The sequence below is a fragment of the Tenrec ecaudatus genome, chromosome 9, assembly GCF_050624435.1.
Source record: "Tenrec ecaudatus isolate mTenEca1 chromosome 9, mTenEca1.hap1, whole genome shotgun sequence".
In the NCBI taxonomy this organism is placed as follows: domain Eukaryota; kingdom Metazoa; phylum Chordata; class Mammalia; order Afrosoricida; family Tenrecidae; genus Tenrec; species Tenrec ecaudatus.
Genome location: NC_134538.1, coordinates 121384288 through 121398532, shown reverse-complemented (window position 1 = coordinate 121398532; position 14245 = coordinate 121384288). Strand labels below are relative to the sequence as shown.

The window sequence follows — 14245 nt, the reverse complement described above, 5'->3', positions numbered from 1 at the left end:
CACCTCCCTACAGCCATTGGCTAGCAGGAAAGCCAGTCTAACCGCAGTCAGGATTTCCCGTCGTTTCGTTGGGCCCTGAGATGCCGAGAGGACCAGCCAGCGCTCGGCTCCGCCCCCCGCGGGGCGCCCCGCCCCTCTCGCCCTCCCTGTCAGAGGGAGGCGGGGCGAAGCAGCCTCGGCGCAAAATCCTGCGGGAGAGGGGGTGGGGCGACGCCTCTGGAGGCAGCGCGCCCGCCGGCAGCGTCCTGTGGCTCTTCTGGCTCTCGCTGCTGCCGCGGCGCCCGCTTCGGTGTCTCCCGCGCGCACCCCGGCCGCTTCCTTAGCGGCGCGGCGCCCGCTCCTACGGTAAGAGCGGCATCACCTCCGCGCCCTGCCGGCCGCGTGGAGGTCGTTGGGTGCTGACAGAATCCCTATAGTGAACTGGACGAGGGAGGAGAACAGCCGGCGGGATGGAGGTGTGGGACAGCTCCGGGGCCAACGCAGCGCCGTCCGCCACCGGCACCTGCGGCCCGGGGTCGGGGTCACTGGCGGCCCCCTCGCATCTTCTGGCCGGCGGCGGAGGCTTAGCCTCGTTCCTCCCGCGCGGTCCTCGAGCGTTGAGGGAGACGGGCCAAAGCCCAGAGCCGCCGCCCGCCCGCGGGGCTGCCTCCGCCCCCTCCCTCGGCCCCTCGCCTGCTCCTTCCTTCCCCTGGCGCTGTGCTGGGGCGTCGGGGTCCGGGGGGCGGGGGGTGGGGAGAGGTCAGCTCGCGGCCGGAGCCGCGGGCTCGAGGGGAGGGGGCGTCTCCGCGCTCCGCACGCGGGCTGGGAAGGGGGGTCGCTGTCCTGCCCCCGCGCAGCCGGCAACAGTTTTAGTTTTCTGATTTCCACCCCGGCTGCAGAGGGGGTGCTGAAAAGCCTGCGCACCGGCCTGGAGCGCCCTTTCTAGTCTCGAAGGGAGATCGCGGTCCATCAGCCTGCTCCTTCATCTTTCCTTATAATTTCTCGGCTTGCTATTGACAGCCAGCCTTCTGGTATTGTTCTTTTCGCCTCTTTGGCTTTCAAACTCCACACCTCCAGGCATAACTTCAGGGATCGTCTTCTCATTCGTCTATTTATTTTTAGCCTAGCAAAAACAAAGACCTGCTTTATATTAACACAGACCGGCTTAGGGAAGTAGAGAAGCTGGAAGCATTTATTCATCGCAGTATGTACTTTACGTTCCCAGTAGTTTTTAAACCCGCTGTGGATGTATGGTGATTTACACGTACTCTCATGAAGGTGGTGTGTACCCTGCGTATGTTGAGATGATGTTGTTGTCTGGTACTTTGGCAAAAGCCAACTAGATATTTACTAATATGTCTTCTCCCCACTCTAAACTTGACCTATAGACTTCATCTTAAGGGTTATGATTTTTTTATTTTAGAAAACTGTAGTTAGGTAGAAATATGTATTTTTTAATTTTGAAAGGGAGGATCTGGTAGCCCTGCATTTTAACCGAAAGAGCTGTAAAATATAACAATTTGAAATCCTGAGATTTTGGAGTAAGAACTAGGAAGTTTTTGAGAAGGAGGTGGGTCTCCCTTGCTGCTTTTGGTAGCTCAGCCTCCTGATAAGATAGCACAGGGCAGGAGCTGGGGGTCCTGGACAATGAGCCAGGTCTGGGACCAGAAACAAGGTGGTTCCAGAAACAGTTCTTGCTCAGGAAATAGCCAGCTTGCACATGGGTTGCTTGTCTGCAGGCATTAAGTCAGGTGTTAGGACGATTGGATGGGTTGTGTTCTAGTTTTCACAACACTTCTGGTAACTCAAAACCCTCAAATGCACTGCCAGCGAGCCAATTCCAAGTCATAGCAACTCTGTAAGGCAGGCTAGAACTGCCCCTGTGGGTTTCTGAGAGTGTACTCTTTATGGGACTAGAAATCCTTGCACTTGTCCCACTGAGAGAAAGCAGATGGTGATGTTGAACTACTTACCTTGAGGTTAGCAGTCCAACTAATAACCACTACACCACCAGGGCTCCTTGGTAGGACACAAAATATGAGAGCAATACAGTAGACGCTACTGTACTAGGTAGAGTCGCAGCTGCAGTTCGTCCTCCGAGAGTAGCTGCCTTTTTTGGACCCCAAATTGGCACTGAGTGGTTGACTTAAAAAATGAAGGAGGTCGGTTTGAACCATTTTAAAATCCTGAACCCTTTGAGTAGTTTATTTAATGAAAATTTGTAATTTTTAATGAAAAGGGCCTCAGAAGAGTGAGCTAAAGTGAATCTGGGGCAGGAAATAAGGATCACAAAGAGTTGCATTGGTTATATATTAGCTCATTAATGGTGATAATTCTTTGAGGTAGGTGCCCGGAATCCTTCCAACTTTGTAGGTGGATTATGTTAACGCATTTGTCTACAGTTTCTCAGCTTAGGAAGTCAGCACAGGCAGAGCTCACTCCCAAGAAATGTGATCCTAAGACCTATTATATGTTATACTTTGCCACTAGCTATAAAATTGGCTTCTGAGGCATTTGCTACAGGCAGATTAATCAGTTGGAAATAATGCTGCATAGCCCTAACTGAATGTCCATACTCAATAACATTGACCTCAGGCATAAAAGGCACTCCGTTGAGTGTTGGGAATGTGGGGATGGACTCACGTTCCCTTCTTTGAGGAGCATCGGTTTAATGGGAGAGAGATGAGAACAATGATGAAAATACCACAAATCCTGCGAGAGTGCTTTACTATCTGTGCTTTGTGGGGAGAGAGTTCACTTAATAGTTACGCTATAGATTTCAAACTTTATTTGGCCCACTGCCCCCTTTTCATAAAAACAAAACAAACAACTACTGCCTCCCTGGCAATTAAAAACTTTTGTACTATAGCCTATAATCCAGGATAAAGTAGATAGGCAGCTGATTTTGCAGTGCACCCCCCCCCCTCGCGCCCCCTGGTGTCCAGTGCCCCCCAGGGGGCGGTATTGCCCACTTTGGGAACCACTGATGAATACAGAACAGAGTTGCTTTTTTTTAAAGATTTAAATCTTTTATACATTTTTTGTAAAGCAGTAAAAAAGCTTAAATTGTTATATCTTTTTTACAAAATACATTTTAAAGAGTGTACTTTAGCTACTTTTTAAATAACTATTACCAATTGGGTTTTCTTTTTTTTAATTAAAAAATTTTTTTTAGCAATTGGGTTTTCATGAAGCAGTAACCGTTTGTATATAATTTCAGCGTATGTAGAGCATTTACTACATTGTAAACATTTTTTTATGTTATAAAATACCTCTCCTCTGAAAGTCTCCCAAACTACCTTACTTAGTCTGTTACTTTCTGGAAGAGTTGTTGCTGGAAATCCGTAATTCTCTTGCTTTGAAAAATAATGCATCTTGCAATTGATGCACCGTCTTGAAAATCTTTTTATTATAAATAGATCATTTTATTGGGGGCTTTTTTATCTCTTATAAGAATCCATACATAGTTGTATCAAGCACCTTTGTACATATGTTACCTTCATCATTTTCAAAGTAGTTTCTTTCTGTTTGAGACCTTGGTATCAGCTCCTTTTCCCCCTTCCCTCCTCCACCCTTTCACCCTCACAGACCCCCTGATAAATTATTATTTTCATATCTTAAACCACCCGCTGTCTCCCTTCACCCACGTTTATGTTGTCCCCCTGGGTGGGGAGGGGCAGAGCTGCTTTTTGACTTTGAACATGGTACCAAATCTCTTACAACTTCAATTTCCTTTTCTGTTACATAGAGACCAATATTGAACATTAAGCAAGTAATACAAGGGTCTTCAAAAATTTTGCAGAGAAATTCCAATATCTTTTCATTCTGTATTCCAGGAACATTTAGAAGCCCCTTGCAGTACCCCAGTACCTCATGTTAGAACATATATAAGCCCTGAATTTGAAAGAAAGAAATATTTTGTTTAAAGAGACCATGAAGAAGGGGTTGAGATGTTCTAAGGGGGATGTCGCTGGAGCTATAAAGGAGGAGTGTGAGTTTACTAGGCTGGAGGAAAAGGACATTATGTGAAGAAGTAGGTCGTGTGGCAAGAGACAGGGCCTCACTCAGATTGGAACTCTGGATTGTAATAGGGGACGGCAAGTAATTGTACTTGTGAAGACCACCCTTATTGGTAACTGTATTGTACATGAGTCTGGCTCAAGTGAGTACTACCCAATTTTGGTGGTTGGAAATAACAGACTTAGATAATAAAATTATAGAAAAACTTCAACAGATGAGGTCTTGTGACATTTTTGTTTAATACTCGTGTTTACCTTCTGATGCTTATTTCCCCAGTGCAAATAGAACTCTTTTCCAACATGTAAGGTCAGGCAACTATTATCTCACTCAGTTGGTTTGTTTGACTGTTGTAAATGAAGACTAGCACTACTAGAGGTTCTCCACCTAATTTGTGGAAGATTTGGGGATATTATTTTAAATTAAGTACTTTAATGTGATTATTTGCTGTTCTTTCTCTCTTAACCCTTTGACCTGTCCTGGGGGCCTCGTGGATAGGCTACTATTTACGTATGTTAACTGTCTTTTCCGAATTTAAACATTGGATTTACTATGAGACAATGTTTTAAATCAGTACTGTCATTAAAAATCTGAAATAAGATCCCATGTTTATATCTTCCTCTCAGGTTGGAACAGAAACATAAATACATTTTATTTATAAATGTTGAACATCACTGGACTCCTATGAAGATATATATATTTTTTAAAGTGGAAGATATTAACTGACATTTAGCTGAGTTGGATTTTTATCCCAGTTTGTTATCCTCCTATAAATTGCTAAAATAACACAAGATATAGAGGTGAATTTTCAGATTTAAAAAATTATTTTTAAAAATGTTTAAACGGCATTTTTTAGAGTGCTAGGAAAGCAAATACTGGACTGCATTCTGAGTAGTGAACAGGAACTAGAGCAGGAAATGGCTGTGGCTGAACTGCTACCTGATAGTAATCACAGCATGATTAAATTTGACATTTAATGAGGGGAAGTAAAGGGAGGAAAGTGCACATGATGCATCTTTCCAGTTTCAGAAACAAGAGGAGAGGAGCTGCTACAAGTATACCTACGGACATTTTGAAGATTATGTAGCACGCAGTTGAATGAAGCTTCTTAGAAATGTTGCAAATATGCGATTGATGTAGGAAAGTTATGTGGTATGAGTTTGGATGCTCTGTACACCTTGGTTCAAATCCCAATTCTGCCATCTACCAAGTTGCCTGGCGTTGGACTAATTATGTGATCTTTCTGAGGTTTGCTGTACCTCCTCATAAAATGATCAGAGTACAGTCATCCCTGAGGATGCACGGGGGATTGGTTCCAGGACTCCTGTGGATTCCAAAATCTGAAGATGTTCAAGTTCCTTATATTAAATGACACATTTACATATAATGTATGCACAATCTTCTCTTTTACTTCACATCATCTCTAGAATGCTTTTAATGCCTGCTGTAGTTCCTAATGCAATGAAGATAACATTTCTGCCCCTTTGAGGGAACCTTGGTTACACAAGGGGCTGTGATGAGCATAGTTGGCAGTCTGAAACTGTCAGCAGCTCCTCAGGAGACAGACTGGGCTTTCTACTCCCATGAGGAGTTACAGTCTTGGAAATCCACAGGAGGTCGCTGTGAATTAGCATTGACTTGATGGCAGCAAGTTTGGTGTTGGTTTTAGTCTTTGAGAAATCTTTTTTTACCACTTGATTGATTCCCCGCTACCCAGATATTTTGGATCCACGGTTGGTTGGTTCCAAAGATTTAGAACCTACCGACTGGAGGGCTGACTGTTATTCTTTGCAAGTTTTTAAGAATTACATGAGATAATGTATATACAGTACTTATCACATTCTCTAGCATGTAATGTTTGTTCAAAAAATGGTTTATGTTGTTTTTGATTGAGTTAAAGAATCTGCATACATGTGTGTGATGTGTGGCACAATGGGGTATATGTTGGACTGCCAACCGCAAAGGTCAGCAGGCCTCATTTGATGAATATGACCAAAAGGTCATATAGTCCCATTTCTCAGATTATTTGCTCAGCATATAGATTGAATAAGTATGATGAAAGACACAATCTTGACATCTTTTTTTTAAATTAATTTTTTAATAGATCAGTGGGGGCTCTTACAGCTCTTAAAACAATCTGTACATCAATTGTATCAAGCACATTTGTACATATGTTGGCACCATCATTTTCAAAACATTTCCTTTCTACATGAGCCCTTGCTATCAGCTCTTCTTTTTCACTCCCTTCTCTCCCACCCTCAGGAACCCTTGATAAATCATACATTATTATTTGTTTCCCTGGGGATGGAAGGATTGATTATAAGTCGATCACTGTGATTGGTTCCCTCTTTCTCCCTCATCTTCCACTTACCCTTTGAGGAATTTCTTTGACTACTTGATTGATTCCCCTCTATCCAGTTATATAACTACTTCCATTATTGTTCCTGAGGGGTTTATCTGTCCTGGATTCTGTGTACATGCTTTGGTCTAACTGGATTTGTAAGTCAGAACTGGGGGGAGGAAACATTAAAGAACTAGAGGAGTGTTATGTGTTTTGTTGGTGCTGTACTGTACTCTGGCTGACTCATCCCTTCCTTGTGACCCATCAGAGGGGATGTCCAATTGTCTACAGATGGACTTTGGGTCTCCATGCCGACACCCTTTGTTTGCATCAATATGATACTTTGTTTTGGGTCTTCTGATGCCTGATACCTGATCCCGTCGACACTTCGTGTTCACACAGACTGGTGTGCTTCTTCCATGCGGGCTTTCTTGCTTCCCTGCTAGATGGCTGCTTGTTTAACCACACATCTTTCTTTAAACCACTTAGCCAGTATCCCCTTGTTCAGTTCGAATGACTGCTTCATGTTCCATGTAAAAATTTCCCATGAGCACAATGAAATGTTCTGGAATTCCCATTCTTTGCAGTATTTTCTTTATTTTAGCATCTCTTCCCTAGTTTTGAGTGCCTTCCAACCTGAGAAGCTCATCTTCTAACACTATCACACAGTGTTCTGCTACTCATAAGATTTTCAGGGGCTAGTTTTTCAGAAGTGGCCCACCTCTTCTACTGGAGCTCCTGCTGGTATTTGAAATACTAGTGGCATAGTTTCCAACTTCACAACATCGTGCAAGCCACCATGGTATGACAAAATGACAGATGAGTGGTGATCTAGTTTACTACCTAAAAACCAAAACAAAACCTAAACTCACTGCCATCAAATTGTTTCCAAATCGTAGTAACCCTATAGGACAGGGTAGAACTGTTCTTAAGGGTTTCCGAGACGGTAACTGTTTCTAGGAGTAGAAAGCTTCTTTGTTCCAGGGTAACCCAGCCCAACTCATACCAGTATGTTCCTCTAGATTAGTAGTGGAGTATAAGTTGTTGCTCCACTCAGGGAACTACAGCAAATAGGATTTTTTTTTAAAAGACTGGTCATTAAGAATGATGAGGGTAACAAATGTGCCTTATACAATTGATGTATGTATGGATTGTGATACGAGCTGTATGAATTCCTAATAAAATGATTTTTAAAAAAAGACTGGTCAAGTGAGCAGTGGAAGTGGAGAAGAAACAAAGGAACCTGTAACTGGCTGTGATCACTAATTGTGATCCCACTGCACTCGAACCAACAATAAATAGGATTCTGCTGTTGTGGTAGTTACATCATCTGTTGTCAATTTGAGAGGAGTAAGAGTGAAGGGGTGGCGTGTAGCCTGTCAATCAGGTAACAGCTTGATGACCTCATTTGGAGGCGCTAAGGAGATGAATAACTCTTTGGAGACAGGACACAAGCTCATTACTTGCTAGACATCCTCGTTGACAAGCCACATGGAGACGGGCTGATGGCAGCCACAGCTTCAGAACTGGAGAAGCCATGTGGAGACCCCTGCCAGCACTGAGATGCTTACAATGCCACTGGGTCCATAAGATGTCCCACTCACTAGCCTGTGATCTTCCTGCATTCGGCATGTGTTTCATGGTTCTGCAGAAGACTTTATAGATTGGTATGGGACAAATGGGCTAAGGGCTAATAACGAACTTATGGACTTGATCTGGAGTAGGCTGGGGTGTTATCTTAATGTACAATTATTCTTTTATAAAGCTCTTTCTTATTCATGTATGAGTGTCTATGAATTTGTTTTTCTAGTCTACCCAGACTAACACACTGTTTTAAAAACAATGTAAATATATCACTGAAATAGGAAGTTAAGTGTTACACAGAGGAAATCCATTAATAGTAAAATTCAGGTGAAGACTACAATTGCAAGTAGTGTGGGACTTAGTTTCTTAAATACACAGATTTTCATAATGTTGATTCCATATATACGCTTACCTACTGTATCTTTTGGGTTCTAAGTGTCATTGTACTGTTAAATTCAAAATAACCATATCTTCTTGTTATCAACATTGTTGTTTATATTATTTAGTGCCCTGGTGGTGTAGTGATTACGCCTTGGGCTGCTAACCACAATGCCAAAAGTTTGAAACCAGCAGCCACTCCTCCAGGAAAGATGGGACTTTCTATTCCTGTAAGGAGTTCGGTCTTGGAAACCCACAGGTCAGTTCTACCCTGCCCTGTAAGGTTGCTATGAGTTGGAATTGACTCTATGGCAGTGAGCTTTTTGGAGTTTATACAGCAAATGAATATTCTTTTTTTTTGATGTCATACCAGTGATTTTCTTTTCTTTTTTTTTTATTTTAACAATTTATTGGGGCTGATACAATTCTTTTCACAGTTCATACATATACATACATCAATTGTATAAAGCACATCTGTACAGTCTTTGCCCTAATCATTTTTTTCTCTTTTCTTCTTTTACATTTTATTAGGGACTCAAACAACTCTTACCACAATCCATACATATACATACATCAATTGTATAAAGCACATCCATACATTCCCTGCCCCAATCATACTCAAGGCATTTGCTCTCCACTTAAGCCCCTTGCATCAGGTCCTCTTCCCCCCACCTCCCTCCCCATTCCCCCCCCCCTCATATGCCCTTGGTAATTTATACCTCGTTATTTTGTCATATCTTGCCCTATCCGGAGTCTCCCTTCCCCCCCTTCTCTGCTGTCCTTCTCCCAGGGAAGAGGTCACATGTGGATCCTTGTAATCAGTTCCCCCTTTCCAACCTACTCACCCTACACTCTCCCAGCATCGTCCCTCACACCCTTGGTCCTGAGGGTATCATCCACCCTGGATTCCCTGTACCTCCAACCCTCATATGTACCAGTGTACAGCCTCTGTCCTATCCAGCCCTGCAAGGTAGAATTCGGATCATGGTAGTTGGGGGGAGGAAGCATCCAGGATCTGGGGGAAAGCTGTGTTCTTCATCGGTACTACCTCACACCCTAATTAACCCATCTCCTCTCCTAAACCCCTCTATGAGGGGATCTCCATTGACCGACACTTGGGCCTTGGGTCTCCACTCTGCACTCCCCCCTTCATTTAATGTGATATATATATACATATATACACATACATATATACATATACACATATATACACATACATACACACACTTATATCTTTTTTTTTTTTTTTGCATGATGCCTTATACCTGGTCCCTTGGGCACCTCGTGATCGCACTGGCCGGTGTGCTTCTTCCATGTGGGCTTATTTGCTTCTGAGCTAGATGGCCGCTTGTTCACCTTCAAGCCTTTAAGACCCCAGACACTATCTCTTTTGATAGCCGGGCACCATCAGCTTTCTTCACCACATTTGCTTATGCACCCATTTGTCTTCAGCTATCCTATCATGGAGGTGTGCAGTCAATGATATGATTTTTTGTTCTTTGATGCCTGGTAACTGATCCCTTTGGGACCACTCGATCACACAGGCTGGTGTGTTCTTCCATGTGGACTTTGTTGCTTCTGAGCTAGATGGCCGCTTGTTTATCTTCAAGCCTTTAAGACCCCAGTCACTATCTCTTTTGATAGCCGGGCACCATCAGCTTTCTTCACCACATTTACTTGTTCACCCACTTTGGCTCCAGCCGTTGTGTTGGGAGAGTAAGCATCATAGAGTTCCAATTTAATAAAAGAAGGTATTCATGCATTGAGGGAGTGTTTGAGTAGAGGCCCAAGGTCCTTCCACCACCTTAATACTTGACCTATAAATATAGACACATAGATCTATTTCCCCATCCTCCTATATATATTTGCATGTACATGTCTTTGTCTAGACCTCCATAAATGCCCTTTGACTCCTAGCTCTTTCCTCCATCTCCCTTGACCTTCCTCCTGCCCTACTACCATGCTTCATCGCCACCTGGGCTAGAGTATACCTCTTCTCTAAGCAACCTTACCCTTGATCATTTCCCACCAGCAAATGAATATTCCTTTAGTGTTCAGGAGCCCTGTGGCATCCTTAATTTTTTCCCCTCTACATCTTCCATGTCTAGTCAGTCACTCTCTCTGAGCTTTATATCTTTCAACCACTCTTTGTACAAACTCCTACCACCAGTTTTTTTTTTATTTTTAAGTCCCCATTGCTATCAACTTAGTTTAGGTCATTATGTTCTTGAAAGATTTTTGTCACCAACTATAATGTAGTTAGTTATATGAAAATTTTATCCTTAGTGCCTATAGGTAATATTTAATAAATATTTCATACCTCAGGTGTCAGACAATAGTAAATAAAATGACTTGCATATCCAAGGTTAGCTTTTATTTTAAAGAAAGACTTTTAAGTACAAATTTAATTTCTTTAATAGATATAAGACTATTTAGTTTGGTGCTGTAAGATAAGCCATGGACTATTAACTGCAGGATCACGGTTCAAACCCTCTAGTCACTTGGGGAAAAGGTGAGACTATTTTCTACCATAAAGATGTATAGCCTCAGTGTAAGATATGGCAAAATAATAATAATTTATAAATTATCAAGGGTTCATGAGGGATGGGGGAGTGGGGAGGGAGGGGAAAAATGAGGGGCTGATACCAAGGGCTCAAGCAAATGTTATGAGAATGATGATGGCAACAAATGTTCTTGACACAATGGATGTATGTATGGATTGTGATAAGAGTTATACGAGCCCCCAATAAAATGATTTAAAATAAAAACGACGTATAGCCTCAGAAATGGAATTAAATTGGAATAGGTTGATATAATGTGTGCTTATTCTGAAGTAAGTATTGATATTTAGTATCTTTCAAGAAAATTTTCTATTTAATCTAAATTGTTAAATTTATTGGTAAAAAGTTCACAATATCCCTTTATTTTAATACCTGTAAGATTTGTAGTGATATTTTCTTGTTGTTTATGCTTTTAATTTGTGTCTTTTCATTTTTCTTCATCAGCCTGGTTAGTGCTCTGTGTTTTATTAATCTCAAAAAAACCAGTTAATAGAGTTTTGTTGTTGATATTTTTTATCGTTTTATTAGGGGCTCACACAACTCCTATCACAATCCCTACATAACATCAATTGTGTACAGCACATTTGTACATTCATTGCCCTCATCATTCTCAAAACATTTGCTCTCCACCTAAGCCCCTGGCATCACCTCCTCATTTTATCCCTTCCTTCCCCGCTCCCCCTTCCTCATGAACCCTTAATAATTTATAAATTATTGTTTTGTCATAATTTATGTTATTATTTTGTCATATCTTGCCCTGTCCGATGTCTCCCTTCATCCACTTTTCTGTTGTCCATGCCCCAGGGAGGAGGTTATATGTAGATCCTTGTCATTGGTTCCCTCTATCCAACCCACCCTTCCTCCACCCTCCCAGTATTGTCACTCTCACCACTGGTCCTGAAGGGATCATCGCCCTTCATTCCCTGTGTTTCCAGTTCCTATCTGTACCAATGCACATCCTTTTGTCTAGCCAGATTTGTAAGGTAGAATTGGGATCATGATAGTGGAGGCAGGGGGGAGGCAGGAAGCTTTTAGGAATTAGAGGAAACTTGTATGTTTCATTGCTGCTACATCACACCCTGACTGGCTCATCTCCCTGTGACCCTTCTGTAAGGGGATGTCCAATTGCCTACAAATGGGCTTTGGGTCTCCACTCTGCACTCCCCCCATCATTCACAATGATATGATTTTTTGTTCTGATGATGCCTGATACCTGATCCCTTCAACACCTCGTGATCACACAGGCTGGTGTGCTTCTTCCATGTGGGCTATGTTGCTTCTGAGCTAGATGGCTGCCTGTTTACCTTCAAGCCTTTAAGACCCAGATGCTATATCTTTTGATAGCCGGGCACCATCAGCTTTCTTCGCCACATTTGCTTATGCACCCATTTGTCTTCAGCGATCGTATGAAGGAGGTGAGCACACAATGATATGATTTTTTTGTTCTTTGATACCTGATAACTGATCCCTTTGGCACCTCATGATCACACAGCAGTTGAGAGTTTTTACTATTGATTTTCTCTTTTCTATTTCATTGCTTTTCTTTTTTTATACAGATCAAAGTTTATTCATGGTTACTAGAGTCAGTATAGAGAAAGTGGGGGGAGTGGAGGGTAGGGGTTATGGAAAAACTACATTCATTATGGAATGGTACACTTGCAAACAGATACTTGTAATTGCTGACAATAAGGTTTAAACCTGTACATAACTGAATAGGTAAAAGTTGTGTGATATATACAGGGGACTTCCAACATTTGTAGGAAACTTTAATTATTTCAAAATGTATTTGAAGTCATCACTGGGGCTATTTCTTGCTGATTTGTTTGCTGGCCTGCTCCTCCGCCTCCATGGTCAGGCGCAGGGCCTTGATGACACCTTGCAGGACTGAGAAGTGCTTGGCAAGCTCAGCGAGGGCAGATTCTGCTTTGTTCACAATGGTCTCCCGGTCATAGTCAGCCTGCTTGGTCCTCTCAGAGAGCTCAGCCCAGGTTTGGCCATTGTTTTGAGCTGAAGAGGTGCAAGGAGCCATGGGGAGGAGGCACCGCTGGGCGCAGCAGCTGCACAGTGCTCAGGCTGTGGTGCATCCTGGCACCAGGCCCCGTGCCTTCATTGCTATTCTTTATTTCCCTCACTCGTACTGTTGACTTTGAGTTTTACCTGCTCTTGATTTGCTAGAATCTTAAGTTGTAAGCTTAGGTCATTAACTGGAAAACTCACTTTTCATGTACTAAATCTTTAGTACGATAAAACTACTTTCTAAATAGTACTTTAGGTGTATCCTCAAATTTTTGATGTATTGTGTTTTGATTTTCATTTCATTCAAAATCCTTGCTAATCTGATTTCTTCCTCATGTCCATCAATATTTTCATACTTCTACTCTGGAATTGTTCTGACTTAAGGATGGGGTAGAATTGCCCTGGTGGGTTTTTGAGATTGTAACTCTTTATGGGAGTTGAAAGCCGCCTCTTTGTGTGGAACTGCTGGATGGTAGTTTTGAATTGCTGACCTTGCAGTTAGCAGCCCATCACAAAACCATTATGCCACTGGAGCTCCTGAAACTAGTGATTTTCCTTTTTGACCTATTTTAAATTTAGTCTAGTTTTTTTTACTTTTCGCTTTATTTTGGATGGAAGGTTTTCTGTTATTGTTCAGGATTTGGGGGTAATTTTCATTGTATGAAATATAAAATAGGTAGATCTATTGTAAATTCTTAAGATTATGACAGGGAAAAGACAAACTCACTGCCATCAAGTCAACTCTGATTCATAGTGATGAGAGGTTAAATTTTTATCTGACTGTATCTGCATTATTTCACTTTGTGATGCACCCTCTCTTAGGGTAAGGGTATTCACATTCTGGGCTACGAGTCCACCAGAATTCACCAGAGGCATAATCCACATGGAGACTCTGCAAATGGATTTTGGACTTTCACTGCCATCAGTAGCCTCCTGTAAATCCTGAGTGCTCAGAATTTAAGCTCTAATACAGTAATTCCCTCCTCTGATCTTGGAATTTATTATTAACAATACTTGGATTACACAGGCTGGTGGGCTTCCACCCTGTGGACTAGATGTTAACTCACTTTGATGGCTGCTTATTTTAAGACAAACTCTTAAAGATGCTATTTATTCTGCTAGCTGTGCATCGTCTGATTTCTCTAAGACACTTTGCAGTAGCACCAAATCTTCAGCGATCCCTTCATGAGGATAAATATTGAGCAGGGCCACATCATAAGAACTATTGTTCTTATATCTAAGGTTTATATATATCCCTGTTCCACTTTAATGGCAGAGTTGGCAACTTAATAATATTGTTAGACTATCCGCTGGTATAGGATTTAAAATATTATTGAGGTAAGAGAATATTCATATATGGGAAAGCTTT

General features: G+C 42.1%; 1 protein-coding gene across 4 annotated transcripts in view; it reads left to right on the top strand.

Moving 5' to 3' along the window:
* The first annotated feature begins 198 nt into the window (after positions 1 to 198).
* The window catches only part of PHTF2 (putative homeodomain transcription factor 2), a 142456-nt gene continuing 128409 nt past the window's right edge, over positions 199 to 14245 (top strand). For all 4 annotated transcript variants that reach the window (XM_075558488.1, XM_075558489.1, XM_075558487.1 and 1 more), the window contains exon 1: positions 199 to 345. The gene's annotated coding sequence lies outside the window, so the exon portion shown is untranslated. The remainder of the gene's footprint in view (positions 346 to 14245) is intronic.